Below are 14,236 nucleotides of genomic sequence, written 5' to 3' on the forward strand. Positions count from 1 at the left end.
TTTCAGCAGCATGCTAGTGTTAGGTTTGGGTTTTGTATGGCTGCTACCAGCACAGCTAACCAGTGACATCCACAATTCATTGGTTTAGACACTTTTTACCTTCACATATGAAAAACAATATCCTAATGTATACTTTATATTAACATAAGTAACTGTTGTGGAAAACTAAGTTGTATTTCTACAGCTGTACCAGAAAAATGAAATTACTAAAAACTTCTTAGTGACTTTCAGTTTAAAATACAATTTTCTCAAGCATATCTGAATTTTTTAATAAGTTATCTAAGCTTCATACAAATGAAAACTACCAGAAAAAAAAAATTAATGATTTAGGTTCTAAACTTTTGAGTGTGAATGCATAAAGATGGGTAGGAAGAATGTTTTTCTTTGAAACTTTCTCTAGCCCTTTGCTGGGAAAGAAGAAGGACCTCCCACGGGTATTTTGCAGCATGTGAAAATTTCTAGGAAACTCCGATACAACTACATCAATCCAGGTTGCTGAAAAAACAACATACTTACATCTTTAAAAGGGATAAGGACCTCTGGGTCAAGCATACCATGGTATGTTCATTTTCAGGCATTTATAGGAATTTATTAGGCCTTTATAGGAATTTTTAACTCTAATCTGAGTTGTAAAAAGACCAAAACCTAAAAACAGAATCTCCATTTAGCTTTGACATTGGGCTATTCACTGCCTTCAATAAATAATTCAAATCAAGATTTTGATCAAGACTGTATTCAGAAAGTCAACAATAATTATAGAATGTACATGTTTCAACTAAATCTTCAAATGTCACTGTGGCAGTGTCATATTGAGTGGTGATGTAGACAGCTACTTAATTGCTGTTTCTTGTTAGATTTTGAGGCAAGATGTTGGGGATTCATTAGACAAATACTTCTTTATGTATATATGAGAGTTTGATTGCTGGGTTTTGGAATATATGACATACCTTTTAAATGCTAGGAAAACCTTTTTTTTTTAATATCTCCATTCCCTTTAGCACAGTGAATGTCAATACTATGTTTTAAAAAACCTTCTATGTGAAACTGGGAATTAACAAATACCCCAGCTATAATTAAGTGATTATTTTGTTGCAAACCCCAATTTTTTTTGTTGTTGTTGTTGATCTGTATGTTGCAAACCTCCAAAAGTTTAAAATGCTCCCTTAGGAGTAGTTGGTGGGAATTCAGAAGGGGCACTTAAGCTAGTGGAATGGCATGGCAGATACAGAGAAGAGCAATGATGATTCTTGGTCAATTCTGTGCATGGTGAATGTATAAAAATCAGATTCTTGGGAGCACTAAGGGTCTGATGAGACTGGTGATCAGGCTGGCAGTAAAGTAGATGATTTTGCTAAACTTGGAGTCTCTGTGGAAAAGCTGTCTAACTACAAACCAGTAGATGGCAATGACTGACAGCCTGAAGAGCACAGGAGGACTGGTGTGGTCAGGATGATCTTCTTCAGATTTTATCATTTGACTGTCACCTGTCCTACCACAAAGTGTTGCTGTCTCTAAGAGGTTCTTCTAGTCTGTGTGCAGCTGTGACATAGTGCCTGTGTCTCCCTGTCTTGGCTATAAGTTGCATTTTCGTTAATGACATAATCTATCTGGAATCAATTCCAAGCTATTAAATCTGCTCAGCAGAGGCATGAGTGATGTGGACCTGGCATTTCTTTCAGTCCTTTTGGAGATATCACACCTCTTGTTGGAGGTGAAAATCTCTAACTAGCTGTAGCTCAACATTGTCTCCTTTGTCTGGACCAGGATGTCTAGGAGGGATGGATGGCCTCCACATTCAAAAGTGTGGCTTCCACATTCAACTTACCTCTAGTTAGCAACTTTCATCCTTTAACTCATATCACCTTATTTTTTGTCTTGGGAATTGTAAATAAAGTCCTCATCCATAATCTGACTGATATGTTTAATTCTGGAAAATTCCCTTTTACCTATGTTATGTTCTGTGCCTGCCTCTCTTTCTTGGTTAACTTAATTTGTGCCATTAAATTGGAAAGTTAGCATGCAAAGTTTTTAACTTCCCTTCTATGAGATACATTTTGAAAAGTGCTGAGTATCCTAAACCATATTTAGCATGGCTTTTAAAATCCTAAAAGATGGTATTTTGAAAGCAAAAGATGTATAAGAAGCACAACATTTCTGTAAGTACCTTTATGGTGATAGTGCTCAGTGTCAGGATATCAACTTCACAAGATCCCTGTTTCAAAAAGGGTTAAATAATTTTAGCAATGGCTTGTCAGCTCTATTTAGCTTTAAGTTTCAATTTCTCTGACTATCAATATATTCCCTCCCTGTTGATATGCTATCACCTTCTGAAGGGTCTCACTGTGATGCACTTAACACTTCAAATAATGACTGCAGACAGTGGAAGTTGGTGACAAATGATGTCTTTCAGAAGCTATATTGGAGAGAAAGAAGCAAGAGAAGAATGGCTAAAACAGTTATTCTTTTGATGACACTATATAAACCATGTGTGCATGTGTAGATATAGACAGTAGTAGTAGTAGTAGACTGTAATTTTTAATATGTTTTTATTGTCATACAAGGAATTGTTGGTTAAATATATGTAGATCAAAGTGTGCTAAATGCACTAAAAAATACAATTTCATGTTTAGAATCAGAAGTACATGTACCTTGACTTCTGTTAACTCCAGGAATTTAGTATAATATTGAAGCATGTGATAATTTGAATATTTGATGGGTTACTGATGTAGTATGAATTTAATCAAGCAACAGCACAAAGAGGGATGGGTAACTTGGCCCTCAACTCATGTAGGCTGTTACTAATATAATCTTCTGATTCCTTTCCTCTGTTTGCCAATTGCACCAACAATTTGGCGTGCATAGCAAGAAGTTAATATGGATTCTGCAGCAGCCTTCCTGTTGCATAGTACAGATAACACAAATCTTGTTAACAGTCTGACAAAATATAAATGGCTTCATAATGAACTGCCACCCTTTTAATATCTCCACAACTTCAGAAATGTTATCTGGCAACTGCAGGAGGTTAGAATTATGCTTTTAGAAAGCTGAAATTCACTACCATACTTGCACCTATCGAGTGTCCCCCACCCCCCGATGTTTTTCTTAGCACAAAACAATAATTAAACTTTATCTTCTGTATCAAACACAGGTATGTCCATCCATTTAATTATGATCATGTGGGGAATGTGATAAAGCATAGCTTTAAAAACTGATGAGATTTTACTATTTTAGAGGAATCAGCAAAACTCTAACCCTTCCTAGTTTTCCATGCTTTTGTGACTGTATTGGAATTATCTCATAATCTTATGTATGTCTCGACATGACATATCCTATTGCAAGGTACAGACAGGCCTGGGTACCCCAAGGCACAGGCAGGGTGCAGGAGAGCTGCAGGGTGGGGAGCACAGGCATGCTCCACTGGGAGGAAGAGCAGGAAGTGTCTTGTGAAGTGACTCACTCCACTGAGCACTGAGAAACGCTCTAGAAAGGAAAAATAGGAAATCTGTATGGGAAGAAATGACAGAACAGATTCTTGAGCTGTGGGGATGAGTAGGTGTAGCTCCTCATGTGCAGTCGCTGTCTGCTCGCTGGGTGCAAACAGGAGCAGCTGGAGGTGAACAGGACTGTGAAGTGAGGCTGCAAGAGGACCAGAGGGCTATGGGACAGGAAGACAGGTGCTGAGAAAAGGAGTTTATAATCTTCTTCTCCAGTACCAGAAAAACAAGATTGGAAATAAAATTTTATTTACTCGGCTCCAAGTTATAAAGTGAAAAATATTCCCAAAGTGCAAAACTGACTTTTCTTTAACCCAATCTTTTTAACATGCAAATGATTTGGTCTGTAAGAAAAAGCAGTCTGGAGCCTTTGCAGTGGGATGTTGTGTAGGGAACAAATGCTGAAGTAAGGGGTTGCAGATGCCCTACACATTTACAGACTCTGGATTTCTTTCACCATAGAATGAGATTTTTCAACAGGTTACATCTCAGATCCTGTCATTTACTCACTTGCATCCTTTGCTTAACAACAATATGCTTTCAGTTTCATACAAACTTTAAGTATGGCAGAAGGTGACATTGGTGTTTTAAGGATTGCTGTCTCTTGGGGAAGAAAAAGGAAGGATAACAGAGCTTGTGATGTTATTTACGGCAGACAATTTTTTTGTGAATGTACAAAGCTTTGCTGCTACACAGAAAGTGCTTTGAAAATTAGAAGGAATTCTCATTATTCTGGGAATAAACCAAACCAAAACTACAGACCAAAAACCCCCAAACTCCTCCGTCCTTAAGTATTTGATACAGAGCATGAGTTGCTGCAGTCTACAGTTATTTTCCAGTTTGGGCTAGATTCTGTGGCTTTATCTGGTGGAGTAATTCCTCATTTTGATATGTTCCACTGTAGTCAACAGAGCTGGTCATGAGATATTACTCAGTCAAAGCAGAAGTGCCAGAATCCACTGACTTTTTGGTTTTGCATGTGACTGGCCATCTAATTTCCAGATATTGTTTTGTAAAATGCATGATGGCAGCTTTTAGAATATGTAAGAACCAACAAATAGCAACAGGTAGCAATTGGTTTTGCTCTGAGAGAACACCTTTGTTTCTTTCTGAGTGCAGGTATTCATATGAAAAATAGCCCTTCAGCAAGCATTTATGTGAACAAAAAGCCTATTTGAATGAATGCTCATAAATAAAGAATCATAAGAGTTGTAAACATGTTGAACTGAATAGTCACTTCACATTCAAATGAGTGTTAGCAAACACTGAGTGAAAGGAAAGCTGCTGCAAGAGGGGTTTTTTTGCTCAGGGAATTTCTCAGCAATCACAGAAGGTGTTTCAGGCTAAGTTGTGAGGACAGAGTGGTCTGTCTTTGAGAAGTGTATAAAACAGTGTAGACTTCTGACCTTGAACATCTTGGACATTCCTATTTTCTTCTGCTACACGCTGGTAGAAAGCTCACAGGCCTGTCTACAGTTATCAGCAGTGGATAACCAGCTGCAGGAACTGGAGAATTGTCAAAGAGGTTCTGACTTTGTGAAATAGATGGGTTTTTGTCTAATGCGTGGCTGTGTTCACATGGGTGCCTGCACTGTAGTTTTGAAGTTGGTGCTGAAGAAATGGAATGGCAGTTGTATCACTTTAGGAGATGACTTATTAAAATATGTGTTTCAATTCTCCTCTAAGTAACATCTCTGGTAACTGTGTGGCTCTTAGATCAAAAGTGAGGAAAAATATCTCTGTTTCCAAGGAGACAAAAGCAGTGCAGATTATGAGAATGACAAATACTACACTGGAACTAAACAATGACTTTGACTCTTCACGAAGAATGTCAATTTACCTTGCATGTCCTACCAGATATGAACCTCCATGTGTTGCATGTGTAACATAAGCCTGCCAGGCTTCTCAGACTGGTTTCAAAAGGCCATGGTTCTGTTATAAGTAAAAAATCTGCCAAATTTTTTTAAAAAAGGTTGCAGAGTGAACAAGTTAAACCAGTTGCTGCTAAGGTGGAGTTCTACCTGTTGTAATCACCGGTCATTTTCATTAACCACTCCTTTGTATCAGGACCATCCTGCCTAAAAGCCAGGTTGATAGCCCTTCTCACAGTGACAGGAGGGGACATGAAGGGGGGACATCAGAGGGCATGCAAATTAACCTCGGAACCAGCATGCCATGGGAAAGTCACCCCGTCAAACTTACCAAAAGACCCCGAAAACAACAAGCCAACACAGAATTAAGAGATTAAAGTGATGCCTGGACATGAGGAACAAAGTACCAAGCCTGCAGAGATGCTGAGAACCTTTGTTGCCCCTCGCTCTGAGCAGAGACCTCAGCTGGAGCCAAGACCCTGAGATGGCAAAACTGGAAAAGTTGTGACACGGGGGGTACCCCCACTGCTCTTGTGAGGATAGGACCCCCAGCTCTGGCCCCTAGTGGACAAAGCTGCACGTTCCTCCTCCTCTGAGTCACCCTGGGAGCAACGATGGAGAAGCCGCGTACCCGTACCTGTCGAGCCTCCCAACCTTGAGCTGATCACTTTTAAAAAAGGCATCAAAAGGAGAAAAACTCTTCTGCTCTGTTTATTTCAGGTTCTACCAGTTGAGGTTCTGCCCAGTTTCCTTGGGCTAAATTGAAGTGGTGAACCAGCAAACCAAAGGACAAATGAGAGCCTTAATTACTTATGCAGTTAATCATTGGCAGACTCCTCACCCCAGGTTTGATCCAGACTGATCAGTAGCCATCCAGCCATTGAACCCTGAACCTCAGTTCAAGTGCATTAATAGAGTCTGGAGGTAATTTCCAATAGCAAAATGTGAATGTATTGGACTTAGAGATATATATCAGCAAAGTCTATCTCACATTTCTTATTTTAAAGGCCAGAAGATGGATAGGCTTTAGTGTGCGTTCTTTATTAGTATTAAAACTGCCTTTAGCAACAGTCCCTTAACATCTCTTTTACTGGTAGATCAATTCCCAAATTACTCCTGCCAGAGAAATTGGTATCTGGCCAACAGCAACCCCAGCAAGACAACAGGAGACTTCAAGACAAGCATGAAACAATGGTCTCTGTCCCCAGCAATGTCCCCTGAGAAAACTTTCAACACATAGCAATTGACCATACCATAGTGAAGACCATGTAGTTCTGTGCTTTTGCCATGAAATACTCTAGACATAATTTCTATAGAATATAGAAATAGTATAGAATCAGAACCAGTATAGTACAGGAATAAACCTGCAGTTTTTAAGGGTTTATTCATCTTTAGGTTAACTGCTGCATGCAGAAGCACCCTAGGCAAAAGGAGCAAATATCCGTAGAGGTTTTTATATTAGAATTTATACTAGAAGAAGCTGGAAAGGTTTTATTAAAAAAAAAGAAAAGATTAAAAATATTTGTCAATGTTTTGCAAAAGGAAATGAACCTTTCCATTTCCAGAAAAAAAAAAAAACAAAAAAAAACCCTGTGTATATGCAAAACAGCTATTTGGTGATGGCCTTGAACCAGCAGATAGAATAAGTGCATCATGCTAGGATTGTAGAATGCTAGATTGAAATGTCCATCTTGATGTGAATAAGCCAGCAATGACGCTACTTTGTTCTACCAATAAATTCAGACTGTCTTGGAGATTGGCCTGTTTATGCAAGATGCTGAGAGAAAATATTGCCTGAGTTTTCCTCTATCTCTTCAAGCAATGGTTACATATAACTATTCCTCAGTCAGCAATGAGAAGTGAAAGAATGCTGCCTGTAATTTAACCTCTTCATATGGGTTCTTACTGTGCTGGCTGATCTTGGGAGCTGTTTAAGAAGTCTCAGGAGCACTCTGTAAATGCATCAGCCTTGGTGAGGCCATCACATGCGCAGGCATCAGAAGGGTTTTCCTTGGAAAGGTGCTGATATCATCTTCATCCTCAGAGGTTGTCCACAATAGCAGAAGCATGTGGAGGCTGGGCAGGTAGCAGCTCAGTCAGTGGGAGAGGAAGGCTTTGGGCTCATTTTGGTGAGCATGTTGCACTCGGCGTCCCTAGAAAAACCTGACTCACCACCAGCGGCTTCCAGTGTCTTCTGCTGTCTGAACAATGGACTAAAAAATTTGTTCTCCTGGTCATGCCTTCACCTCTGTGTGGATGTAGTCAATGTCAGGTTTCTTCTATAATTTCAAAAAGGACCTCTGCACAACAACAAAGTTACTTCAGCAAAAATTGTTCTGCCTCACACTTCACACGATCCAGAATACAAACCTGTCTGCAGGTAATAAAATATTGCAGGCTTACTTTTCCTGTTTAGGGAAAGAAAGAATGTCTGTAATGGTCTAGATCCTAATGAGAAAAGAATAAAGAATATAATCCATTTTCCAGGGATATTCCATTACAAACAGGTATTTTTGTAGACAGAGGAGAGGGAGAGAGTGAATTTTTAGGTAAATTGAAGTTGTGACTACATAATTCCAGTCCTGTCATCTACTTGTTAATGAGATGACTCTGATCCAGCTTTAGCTCCCTGAAGTCTATGTTTCTACTAAAAATGCAAATAGAAGGAATCACCTTCTGAGGGTATTTATCACTCTCCATTTTAAGAAGTCTGTGTGGCTTTGTTGAGGCAGCTAGTGTACACAAGACAAATCTCACCCTGCCATATCTAGGCCCTTGGACTTGAAAGATTGGCAAGCTTAGACATTTTTCCAGCTATTAAGTAGCATTATGCTCTAATATTTTTACAAATTACTGTCTTGCATAATTAACCTCTTGACCTAGAGGTTTTCAAAACAGAGATTTTTGCACGTGCAGCAAGATGAGGTCCCTGAAAGAGTGAAGCCAGTTTAAAACTGCTGGCTACAATTTTTTTCTGAGGATATGAATGCTGCAATTGGAAAGCTGTTGACTGATGCCTGTAGGGCTAAGTAACTTTTGCTATTTAAGTAAGTACTGCAATGAAAAAAAGCCTATGGAAAACATTTTATTCCAAACTGGTAATAGGATCTGGCTGACATCACTGTAAAGCCATGGATCCAGGATATCACAGCTACCAGTTGAGAAATATCTTGTTTTCCTGTGAAGATGGTTCTTGCTCCGCATTATTAAGCTGTGCTAATCTGTGAAACCAGTTTCACAGGATTGTTTTTTTATATGTAAAAGTATGCAGAGTACAGTCTGTTTGCTGTTCCACCTTACAGACAGCTTTAGATTTCAATGATCCCAAAGCAAGACAATACTGCATGGGCACCTTGTAGTGCAGAAGGATAGCTAGTTTAAAAACTATGGATTGATATTCAGTGTTAAAAATTAAATACTTCCTAGATTCAAATTATTGATATCAGATTTTCTTTTAGAACAGCAGGGAGAAAAACCCAAAACAGCAAACATGCTCAAACTATCCTGGCTTATCCTGGTTATCAAGTCACAGCAATAAAAAAGGGTCCTGCTTTCCTGACACAAAATTATGCTGCATCATGAATCATTCAGCATTAAAACAAATTAAGCATTGGATAAAAGTTAAAATTCATGCTGGGCTCTAATGGAGGAAGAGTAGTCAAACACAATTCCTTTTAAATTGCCCTTCTGTTAGAGACATTAAAGTAATTCCTGCACTTGTGCAGACATGATGGATCATGTTGTGTGCAAATGTTTGAGGTTTTTTAGTAGGAAGCCTGAGGTTTAAAGCTTTTCACCCTTAGCTCACTACATGATACAACCTTATTTTACAATTTTTTTTTTAATTCAATCAAATGCAGAACTCTTTGGAAAATTGTCCGTATTACACCAATATTTTTATGGTTTTTAGCCATGAAACTAAAGTGTAGTTAAAGCAAATATCTTATTGGTAGTGATTTGTTCTTGTTGTGATAACACACTTTGGAGGTTTTGTTGGAAGACACTTCATAGTCTCTCTGCCCCACTGAAATCACAAGCTCTCAATGATATAGTTGGGTTGGAGAAAGATTAGAGCATATTAAATGTACTGATTTATATAAACCCACCAAACTGCTGCTCTATGTTTTCACAGGATTATTCTATAATGGATATAATGAAAATCAAATAGGATTTTGTTAGGAAAACAATACTCTTAGTGCCTATAATCAATGATTCCCTGTATGTCAGATGTTTGTGCCTGAATTTGGTTTGTTTCACTAAACATTGCCAGTGATGAGATAAGTACCAAGGTTGTCTATTGATCTAAAGCCAAGTAATTGCTAGTAGTCATACTGGCAACTTGATTTTCTTCAGCAGTGTTTAGGGACTAAGCCTTCTGATCTCATACTTCCTTTTGTGATGATTTAAGTATGATTGTAGCCAAGTGGGGTCTTTATATGCAGTGATCTTCTGTATGCAGCACTTCTAGGGAACTGAGAACATCTCTTATTCCTTCATGAGCTGTATCACTGGCACATCCATCTGTGTAACAGTTATAAAAAAGGAACAAAGCTTCATAAGCTAAACATAATTGCAATTTGCTGTATCTTAAACTTCGGCTCAGATTCTTGGCTTTGTCTCAGAAATAGAAAAGAATCCCAAGAAAGGGCTCTGGATCATGGTTGTTTGTTTCTATGAAGGTGACAAATGGTCTTGCCTGTTTTTTCTGTCCATGACAGTGTTATCCTTTCCATATGCAGCTTCTGGGTTATGTTCTCTTCTTGGCTACAAGTGTACAGAAGAGAAAATTTGAATCCATGCTTCCCAGCCATATTTGTTCATGGAAAAGTCCAACAGAAGGGATAGTATGCACTACTATGTGCATGTGCAGGGCCAGGGTAAAAGAAGGAATGCTCTAGCCAGGCTTCAGCAAGCCAAAGAAATATGCACAGTAGTAGAGAGAGGTTGGAGTTTCTCTCCTTTGAACTAGTCTGTGTCAGCTGCCCAGGGCAATTAAGGTTTATAGCCTCTAATCCGGGCTGCAGTCACTCACTCACTGCAGTCACTCCTGGAGAGCTCAGGGTGACACACACCTACCTGCTGGCCAGGGAGGCTGCTGGCAGCTTCCTCCCTTGTCCTGGCTGCCAACTGCATGCTTACCTGGGGTCCTCTGAGCCTTGCTGCTGCCTTGTCCTGTCCTGGACCTGACTTCTTCCTACTGGAAATCCTGCCTGACATCATTCCCAATGCTATGACACCACCAGGGGTGAGCATTAGGCACCAGAAATTACTCGGCAGCTATTGCTGGGCTCATCTCCAACATGATAAGCCTTGAAATAGCATTAGTGACTTGGTAACTGATAGGAATGCAGAAAAGTAGCTTTTGCAGAAACTCAAGAAGATTACCCATTTAGAAAGAAATACTCTTTTCATGAATGTATCAGAGGGAAATTTTAGCTTTTCACAAGCCAGCTGAATTCCCAAATCTCTGAGTGGTTTTGTCAATGGTACTCAGGGTAAAAGAGAAAAATACATTCTTTTATTTATGATGTCTCCAATGTATATGCATTACTACTCTGATTTTTTTATCTTCCAGGTTAAAGTGTATCAGTAGATTTCTTCTGTTTTGATAAATACTAACAGTTGTTCAATTGAGAATTAGAGACTCTAAAAAGAGTGTTTTCATTAGATTTTCAATCTGTAGACCTGACTCTATTACAAAGAACCTTCTTAGAATGAGAAAGTGACTGCTTAGAGGAATGTGTCATTTTTCTGCACTTGTCTATTTGATTACTATGGTCTACATCATTAAAATTCTGACAGAGTCTCATACCAAAGGAATTGAATAAATGCAGAGATATTAGCATGGCTATATTAAATTGCAGCCATTTTACATTTTGATTTTAGTGAATGTTTTATTAATTACAATGATATCATTAATTTTTCCTGTTGAGGCCCATCTATACAGCATGCTTTTCTCCATCAAGTGGAACTTGGGAATGCTACTCTGTATTGTTTGACAAGAGCAAAGCTGTAAAAGCATAAATGTTTGATAACGTTTTGCAGGGAAATATATTTCTACTTAGCTGTTTTTTCAATGTTATAATGGAAGAGCAATTCCCTGTTAAGTTATTCTTTTTTTGTCACAAATAGCACACATAAGCTTGCATTGCCATTCCATTAAGAGCATGGTTAAAAAGACTAGCCAGGTTGTTTTGGCTTTTTTTCTACTCTAACAAATTCTTTCCCTCCTTAGACTTGGTTTGTGGAACTTTTATTTTGTTTCATTGTTTTGCAAAGAGAACACTTCTTTGCCTGCTTGCAGTCCTTGGTTAGAAGTGGCGGAGGTGGTGATTTGGAAGTGACTTGAAATGGGGCATTAAGCTGAGTTCAGGGTACTGGAGTTCAGGAATGCAGAAACAATTCTTCTGGGGTTTCCAGAGCAAACCTTGTTTTCTGCACAGAATTGCCTTAAATCCAGGCTGTCAGCCCAACCTGGGGTGAAAGCACAATGGACCTGATGTGCTGTGAGCAGGATAATTGTTAAGACCTGGAGCAGGTGGCAGCACAGGCTGAAGATTCATCATGGCAGGGAAGGAAACGAGTTGATCATCGTGCCTGTTGAGAGGAGCAGTGAAGGAAAACACAGCACTCTCCTTCTGCATGAGCAATTGGAGAGCCAAGAGCCAGCAGCTTGTGTGACAGCTGGTGCTGCTAGTTGTCCTGGAGGGCAATGCTGGTCTCCTCCTCTCCTTTCCCCAGCTCTGGACTAAGCTCTAATTAACCAGGCCAAAAAGAGCTTTGAGCAACAGTCTGGAAAACATCCCAAGACCCAAATGCTGAGATAATTTTTTTATAAGTGGCTAAATTAAAACTAAAGCAGAGGGACAATATTCTTACAGTTTGGGATCTCTCATACCATGTGGCCTTTGATGAAATCAGTGATGATGAGTTTTCTGTGAGCAGTTAAATAAGGAACCAAAATGTTGTTCTCCTTTTCAATGTCTGTGATTACTTATTCGCTTTCACTTCTTTCCCAGTTATGACTTCAGCTGGCTTTTGTACAAGTTAGTTTTAATCTATCTGCCCATTTTAAAATTAGAACCACAAGTGAAAATAAGAAAATTATATATGTGCTGAAAGAAAGGAAAAAGCAAAAACCCCTCCTGAACTACTTGGTACTCTCATTTGTAACTGCATATGCTAGTTTCTCAAAAAGCAAATATTTGAACAAACTGAGAAGAAGTTTCTAGTTATAATTTTCACTTTTGTTTTCTAAGAGGTTCAGGATATTCCTAAAAGTAATCCTTTCAAAATTTAAAATGTCTGGTTTGAGGCATGTGCTCCATATGACGGTATGTATGTTGATAGTACAAATATGTCACAAATGGAGGGGCAAAGAAGAAGTAGAGAGAATTTTCTTTCCTACTTAATTAAGAAAGAAAGCACTCTTCATATTGCTAAAATTTAAAAAGAAAAATCTCTTGTACTGGAGTATAAGTTCAAAATTGATTTGCCTTAGAATGGCTAAGTATTTCCAATGTAGTATTGATGGTGTTAAAGCTCAGATAAACAGAAGCCCTTTGATTTTATTAAATTCACATTATCTTGGTTTTATGACTGTTTTCCCATATACACAAAGCAGCATGCCTGCTACCAAAAATGTTTATTGTGGCCCATGCCAATAATTCTTTTCGTGCTGGGTTTTAGAGTTAGTATTGGGACCTTGCTTTGAAAATCCAATCCACCACCTCACCAAGAAAAAGAGGCTTAATTTGTTATACAAGTATTTTTATGAAGCCAGGCCTTTTAGTTTTACAAAACCTTCAAGGTAGCATTTCGTAACTTCCATGAACACTAACAAAGCAAACTGCAAACTGAATTTTTTCTTAGTTTATTAATCCTAGTTAGCTGAGGGTTTCATAGGCCCAATGATCAATGTATACAATGTTTCACAGATAAAATCTTTCACAGATACAATGAACATTTCACTGGAGAAAAAAGGTCACGCAAGGTTTAGTGAAGGCTTTCTCCACAGCTAAAAGAATCCTCTTGCTAGGACAGGCAGGCATACCTTAGGGGCTTAATGACTAGACTGGGAGGGGTATTGAAGAAATGCTTCTGGTGGTTATTCAATCTTCCCTAGAGAGCAGATCTTGCCAGAAAAGTCTGTGGCAGAGGATTTTTACTCTGTCTGCCTTTTCTGTCTCTTTCATTACTGTTCCCTCTGTTCTCTCCCTTTGGATTTAAACTCAGACATGAGTATCTAGCTGAGGCAGTTTCATCCTCTGCCTCATCTACTTGATTTCTGGAATAATAGGATGGATTTATATTTTTTTTTTACTTATGCTTTGAGGAAATATATTGTCCTTAAGCATCAACCAATTCTCCTGATCTTTTGGTAATTTGGTACTCACAGAATCCTTCCTGCCTTTGTGTTCCCTGAACAAGGAAAAGTCTGCTCTGAACTCTGACATATTTATTTTAGTACTTGTCTTCCTTACTACCCTCAAGATGTTCCATCTGGGACTACTCCACCATCTCGTGGATAATCATTGCAGCCAATGTTGCCAGATTGTTACATCCTTGACCTGTTATGTGTTTGGAAACTTCCTGCTCGTATCAGTCTTGTCTGCACCTTTGTTGAAAAGCAGTCCCCAGCACAAACTAGAAAAATCTAATATTACTTGGAACCAACACAATATCCATATGGTTAGATGCTCCCATGAGCACTTAAAAAAAAAAAAAAAGGCCCATCCTGGTTCTTGATATGGTGATCTGTAGCAGATGCCCACCAAGGTGTTCTGCTTGCTGATCTCCTGGATCAGATTCTGATTCATTGTCTATGGACAGACATGCCTCCCATCCCAGAGAAATCTGCATCTGAGCCAC

This window comes from Molothrus aeneus, chromosome 1 (assembly GCF_037042795.1).
Source record: "Molothrus aeneus isolate 106 chromosome 1, BPBGC_Maene_1.0, whole genome shotgun sequence".
Classification (NCBI taxonomy): domain Eukaryota; kingdom Metazoa; phylum Chordata; class Aves; order Passeriformes; family Icteridae; genus Molothrus; species Molothrus aeneus.